This window comes from Rutidosis leptorrhynchoides, chromosome 2, assembly GCF_046630445.1.
Source record: "Rutidosis leptorrhynchoides isolate AG116_Rl617_1_P2 chromosome 2, CSIRO_AGI_Rlap_v1, whole genome shotgun sequence".
Lineage (NCBI taxonomy): Eukaryota > Viridiplantae > Streptophyta > Magnoliopsida > Asterales > Asteraceae > Rutidosis > Rutidosis leptorrhynchoides.
In genome coordinates, this window is record NC_092334.1 from 565955850 (window position 1) to 565963736 (window position 7887).

A 7887-nucleotide genomic window follows, 5' to 3' on the forward strand; every position below is an offset into this window, starting at 1 on the left:
CGCCATTATTAAGCCAGATGTTAATGCGCCAGATTATGAAATCAAGGGACAAATCCTACACATGGTAACTAATCAATGCCAATATAGTGGTACGCCAAAAGAAGATCCAAACGAACATCTTCGTACCTTTAATAGGATTTGTACTCTATTCAAAATCAGAGAAGTTGAGGATGAACAGATCTATCTCATGTTATTTCCCTGGACTTCAAAGGGAGAAGCCAAAGATTGGTTAGAATCGTTACCTGAAGGGGTGATTGATACATGGGATGTTTTAGTTGAAAATTTTCTTAAAAGATTCTTTCCGGCATCTAAAGCCGTTAGACTTCAAGGAGAAATTGTTACGTTCACGCAAAAGCCAAATGAAACATTATATGAGGCGTGGACAAGATTCAGAAAGTTGTTAAGAGGATGTCCTCAACACGGTTTAGACACTTATCAAATAGTACAAATATTCTACCAAGGTGTCGACGTTGCTACACGAAAAGACATCGACACAGTAGCTGGTGGTTCTATTATGAAGAAAACTGCAACTGAAGCTCACAAAATTATTGATAACACAGCCTCCCACTCGCATGAGTGGCATCAGGAAAAAGATATTTTTCGTTCATCTAAAGCGGCTAGAGCCGATTCTAGCCATGACTTTGATTCCGTTTCAGAAAAAATAGATGCTTTCAAGAGACGAATGGAAAAGATGACTAAAGATATTCACGCAATACGAATCAGTTGTGAGCAATGCAGTGGACCACACTTAACGAAAGATTGCCACATTGAGCAAACAATGGAACAACGTGAGAATGTTTCCTACATGAACCAAAGGCCGGGAAATAATTATCAAAATAATTATCAACCACCAAGGCCAAACTTCAATCGAAATCAAAACATTCTTTACAATCCAAATGGAACCAACAATAACTCGTACAACCAACAAAGTCCGAATAACCAACCAACTCAAAATAACACTTTCAATCAACAAAGACCTGGCTTGTATAAACCACCACAACGAACCGAAGAGAAAAAGCTAAATCTGGAAGAAATGATGGCAAAGCTAATGGAATCTCAAACACAATTTATTACATCTCAAACCCAAATGAATGAGAGGTTTGATCAGTCATTAAGAACTCAACAAGCTTCCATTTTGAATCTAGAAAAATATGTAGGTACTCTTGCTAGCATGATGAATGAGAGGGAACAAGGAAAGCTACCGAGTAATACTGAAGTAAATCCTCTGAATGAGAATGTTAATATGGTATCAATGAATTCTGAAAAACTAGCATCAGAAGATGGGAAGGTTTTAGATGTGAGTAAAAATGAAGAAGTTACGCCGCCACCACCACCACCACCACCCGAGTATGTAAAGCCAGTGGTGGCACCATACAGACCACCCATCCCATTTCCAAGAAAAGGAGTTGAGTATGAGCAAGTAATAGGTAATAAAGTTTGTGATACCTCTGGAAAGAAGAAGAAGAAGAATAAGAAAATGCAAGAAACAAAAACCGTAGAAGTAAACCCAGTGAAGACAGTTCCACCAAAACTTCCACCCATGTTGGGTGATCCGGGTGAATTTATTGTTCCTTGTGTACTTAGTGATTGTGTCATGTATGATGCACTAGCAGATTTAGGTGCGAGTGTGAGTGTTATGCCTCTTTCATTATATAAGAGATTAGGAGTAGGTGAGTTAAGTCCAACGAAAATGAGTGTTAGATTCTTTGATCAAACCATTAAGCACCCAGTTGGAATTGCTGACAACTTACCCGTTCAAGTAGGTAATTTAACCTTTCTAGTCGAATTTATTGTCATTGACATAGAAGAGGACTCAAACATTCCTCTAATTTTAGGTCGACCATTTTTAGCGTCCACCGAGGCGTTCATTAATGTAAGAGAGGGTAAAATGACACTTAGTGATGGTGACAAATCGATCACCTTTATGAGTCGAAAGTCTAAATCTCCACCAACCAAAACCGTTGAACTAACAAAAACGATTGGTAAGAACCATATTGTTTTACCAACTCCAACGGTAGTGCTTAGCAATAATAAAACGCCTAAGTGTGGGGAAGATCAAGTAACACCTAATGATGACTTGATAACAAAGAACCCCGTTGTTGATGCGAAATTAAATAACCCCATTATTAACAGTTCAATGAAGAAACTTTCTAAACGGATTCGCGATGCTAGAACCAAGGGGAACTTTAATTTATGTAACCGGTTAGTATCCAATCTATCGCCTAAAGAAAAGGCGAAACTAGTTGAATTTGTGGATATTACACAGGAATAAGACCAATGGCTTAAAGCAAAAGTCACAAATATGCAAGTTGATTATGGTCCAAAAGAAATTGACGATGAAGTTAATCACAATTTCGACACCACAACTACCTAAGTGTGGGGAGATTTAAATGTTCTAAAAAGAAAACGCTGTCTAGAGTTAGTTGTTCTGTTCTCATGTAGTTTCTAAAAATGGAATCCGATTGGTCTTTTCCACTAGCAGACACTAAAGAACTAGTTTTCTCCCCCCATTCTGAATTTTTGTTTTGTAGGTTTTGTATGAAATTAATACGCTTTTTAAATTTAAGTTTTGTGTGAATTTAAAAACAAAATTTACTTTATTTCATTAAGTTTAAAAAAAATGATTTCTAAAATTCGTCGTGAGTTAAAGACTAGATCATAGAATCGAAATTGCTTTACCCAAAGACGGGTTGAAAAATTTTGTTATCATTATTTTTAATTTTATTGATCTAAAGTATACCAAAAAAATTAAAAAACCCAAAAAAAAAAACTTTGCTTTTAAAACAATCGCCTTAACGACAAATTTTAAATTTTGTCGAGGGACGAACTAGGTAAACATACCGAAACTACCTAAAGTAAAAGGAAACAAAATTTTAAAAAATTATTCATTTAAATTGTTTTAATAAATAAAGGTTTTATATATATATTGTAGTGACCGAACTTTTCCGAACCTTTCTATGATTATATGTTTAATGAAAACTATATTTACATGATTAAATGTTTCCAACATGTTAAGCAATCAAACTTGTTAAGACTTGGTTAATTGAAACGGAAATTTTGTAAAAGTCTGATTACCCAGTTTGACCAATGATTCACGAACGCTATAAGTTGTATATGACATGATGATACAGAAATGAATAAATATATATGTTTAACATGATATAATGATCATCAAGTATCTCATTAAAAATAGTAACAATAAGTTATATACTTAAAAGGAGACTATTGACGTATGAAACTCGAAACGATACATATAACGATTATCGTTATAACCACATCTTACTAAATATATATGAAGCATATTAATACATTGTTATATTATATATAACATGATAATATGATAATTAAATATATCATCAAGTGTATTAACAATGAACTACATAAGTAAAAACAAGACTACTAACTTAAGGTTTTCGAAACGAGACATATATGTAACGATTATCGTTGTAACGACATTTAAATGTATATATCATATTAAGATATATTAATATATCATAATATCATGATAATATAATAATTTAAAATCTCATTTGATATTATAAACTTTGGGTTAACAACATTTAACAAGATCGTTAACCTAAAGGTCTCAAAACAACACTTACATGTAACGACTAACGATGACTTAACGACTCAGTTAAAATGTATATACATGTAGTGTTTTAATATGTATTCATACACTTTTGAAAGACTTCAAGACACTTATCAAAATACTTCTACTTAACAAAAATGCTTACAATTACATCCTCGTTCAGTTTCATCAACAATTCTACTCGTATACACCGTATTCGTACTCGTACAATACACAGCTTTTAGATGTATGTACTATTGGTATATACACTCCAATGATCAGCTCTTAGCAGCCTATGTGAGTCACCTAACACATGTGGGAACCATCATTTGGCCACTAGCATGAAATATCTCATAAAATTACAAAAATATGAGTAATCATTCATGACTTATTTACATGAAAACAAAATTACATATCCTTTATATCTAATCCATACACCAACGACCAAAAACACCTACAAACACTTTCATTCTTCAATTTTCTTCATCTAATTGATCTCTCTCAAGTTCTAACTTCAAGTTCTAAGTGTTCTTCATAACTACACTTTTAAAATCAACTATACACATGATCTATATCTATATGATATGCTAACTTAATGATTTAAAAACCAGAAACATGATAAACACCATAAAACTGGATTTACGCCGTCGTAGTTACAACCGGGGGCTGTTTTGGTTTGGATAATTAAAAACTATGAAAAACTTTGATTTAAAAGCTATACTTATGGGAAAATGATTTTTCTTATGAACATGAAACCATATCCAAAAATCATGGATAAACTCAAAGTGAAAGTATGTTTTTCAAAACAGTCATCAAGATGTCGTTCTTTCGATGGAAATGACTACCTCTTTCAAAAACGACTTGTAACTTGTATTTCCGACTATAAACCTATACCTTTTCTGTTTAGTTTCATAAAGTCAAGTTCAATACGAAACCGTGGCCGCTTAAATCACTCAAAACGGATTAGAAACGAAGAAATGACGAGCAAAACAAAATTGGTAAAAACTACTCATTTTAGCTACATGAAAATTGGTAACAAATCTGTTCCAACCATAACTTAATCAACTTGTATTGTATATTATGTAATCTTGAGATATAATAGACACGTATACAATGTTTAGACCTATCATGTCGACACATCTATATATATTTCGGAACAACCATAGACACTCTATATGTGAATGTTGGAGTTAGCTATACAGGGTAGAGGTTGATTCCAAAATATATATAGTTTGAGTTGTGATCAATACTGAGATATGTATACACTGGGTCGTGGATTGATTCAAGATAATATATATCAATTTTTTTCTGTACATCTAACGTTGGACAACTAGTTGTAGGTTACTAACGAGGATAGCTGACTTAATAAACTTAAAACATCAAAATGTATTAAAAGTGTTGTAAATATATTTTGAATATACTTTGATATATATGTACATATTTGTTATAGGTTCGTGAATCGACCAGTGGCCAAGTCTTACTTCCCGACGAAGTAAAAAATCTGTGAAAGTGAGTTATAGTCCCACTTTTAAAATCTAATATTTTTGGGATGAGAATACATGCAGGTTTTATAAATGATTTACAAAATAGACACAAGTACGTGAAACTACATTGTATGGTTGAATTATCGAAATCGAATATGCCCCTTTTTATTAAGTCTGGTAATCTAAGAATTAGGGAATAGACACCCTAATTGATGCGAATCCTAAAGATAGATCTATTGGGCCTAACAAACCCCATCCAAAGTACCGGATGCTTTAGTACTTCGAAATTTATATCATATCTGAAGGGTGTCCCGGAATGATGGGGATATTCTTATATATGCATCTTGTTAATGTCGGTTACCAGGTGTTCACCATATGAATGATTTTTATCTCTATGTATGGGATGTATATTGAAATATGAAATCTTGTGGTCTATTGTTACGATTTGATATATATAGGTTAAACCTATAACTCACCAACATTTTTGTTGATGTTTTAAGCATGTTTATTCTCAGGTGATTATTAAGAGCTTCCGCTGTCGCATACTTAAATAAGGACAAGATTTGGAGCCCATGCTTGTATGATATTGTGTAAAAACTGCATTCAAGAAACTTATTTTGTTGTAACATATTTGTATTGTAAACCATTATGTAATAGTCGTGTGTAAACAGGATATTTTAGATTATCATTATTTGATAATCTACGTAAAGCTTTTTAAACCTTTATTGATGAAATAAAGGTTATGGTTTGTTTTAAAATGAATGCAGTCTTTGAAAAACGTCTCATATATGTAGCGACCCGACAAAATCGTCATTGACGACGCCGTCTACGTAGGTCCCGTTACGTGGTCATAAGTCTTTAAAACAACGTTTGACCAAAAGATATGTCGCATTCATTTCAAATGTAAAGATTGTTCAAATTTCACAAGAATAGTTCCACCACAGGTTACGTTACAAAGTTATAAGTACAAATGAAACTTATGCGACACAATTTAAACGTAGCCAAAAGACGCTCCATGTATGCATGTATACTCGACATCCAATGCAAGTATCAAAATAATGAGCGGAAGCATGTATCATGTATTGTTCAAGGACCTGAGAAAAACATAGAAATCTGTCAACGAAAACGTTGGTGAAATCATAGGTTTGAGTAAGTAAGTACAAGTGAACCACAAGATTTGCAACAATGAGATAATAGTAATACATTCCAAAAGTTTGTTTCACGAGCACCCAATTATCAATGCTTAACATTCCTTCCATAGAACCCCATCACAATAGTGTTAGAACATACATTGTTTCTCGAAAATACATTTCATTCGTAAACGGTAGCGAACCGTTTGAATGAGGGTTTGTCAAACCCATATGGCCATATAACATAAGTTCTCGCTTACACCCAGTAAGTGTAACTAATGATAATCGAATTGAGGATTTTTGTTCAAACTCGTATGTAGAATGTTTGTTTTCCTGTACTTGTGTTCACTTAGTAAAAAGAAAAGTTTATGTTTTCTCATCCCAAATGTAAGTGCAAAAGAGTAAAAGTGGGACTATGATCTCACCTTGAGTGCACGAGTAGTAAAGTACTTCAACAAGTAAACGTGTGCAAAGAACAATGCTAGTCTTGACCTAAACAAATAGGTTGTATCAATAACGATAGTCACGATTGGTCAAAGATGTTCAATTAGTCCTATGGCTCGTTAAGACTCGATCATAATAGCATGTGAATCAAATTGTCATGTTTCATGCAAGGTACAAGTATAAAAGCATGTTAGAACAATTGCACAAACAATTGGTTAAGTTTGATTAAAAGTCAACTTGGTCGGGTCAAAGTCAACGAAAAAGTCAACATGTTCGGGTCGGGTCCCGAACTATTTTTCTGAGGTTTTTAATCATATATGAGCATGTTAGAACAAGTTACATGTGAATCGGAGGTCCATAGCATAGCAAACATTTTTCGAAAAATGACCAACGAAGACAGAGGCATGTCAGTGCATCTGGACGGCGTCCAGATTTTCTGGACGGCGTCCAGATTTTCTGGACGGCGTCCAGCTTTGAAGGTTGGGACGGCGTCCAGACTTTCTGGACGGCGTCCAGCTTTGAATACTGGGACGGCGTCCAAGTATCTGGACGGCGTCCAGGTTGGATTTCAAGTCTGATGCAGAACTCCTAAGTGCACGAACCAAAAACCAAATAAACACAATTTATGATCCGCAACCAATCAAGTCAAGTATTTTATACCGTTGGGAAGGTAATTTGACGAGGAAGACAACTAAACACATTTCATCAATCAATCTACCTATTATAACAACCAAAACCGCATCTAATGCTCAACATTAATCGCATACAAGTTTATAAATGCAATTCAATGATTTGGGCAACCAATTTACATGAATGATATGCCGTTTCGAAGGTAATCAAGCATACAATCCAACTAAACACTTACCAACCATAATCCATGGCATTCAATGCATCAAAAGTCCATTTCAAGTTCATCAAACCCTAACCCAAATTCACCAAAATCATAAATCAAGTTCATGAACTTTTCTAAAGCAACCTACACATCAAATTGAAGCTAGTGATACTAGGAACACAATTAGAACATGAACTTTTAACATCTAACAACATATGATCATCCAAAATTCAAGAACAACACACCAAAATTCAAGTTCATGCTAGTTACACTAAAACAACGAGATCGAGCATATAAATCATATAATCATGTTAGACTTGAGCCATAGACACTAATTAACACTTTTATAAGTTAAAAACATCAAGAACACAAAATCTAGTGATTTTAGAAAGTTACCCAAATGTAATGAAATCGGTATGGAATCGAAGA

At 33.9% G+C, this 7887-nt stretch overlaps 1 non-coding gene across 1 annotated transcript; it reads right to left on the reverse strand.

Annotated features, from left to right (window-relative positions):
• Positions 1 to 319: 319 nt before the first annotated feature.
• LOC139895022 (small nucleolar RNA R71) lies at positions 320 to 426 on the reverse strand. The gene has a single exon (XR_011775494.1). It is a non-coding gene; the product is annotated as a small nucleolar RNA R71 (small nucleolar RNA).
• Between the last annotated feature and the right edge of the window lie 7461 nt (positions 427 to 7887).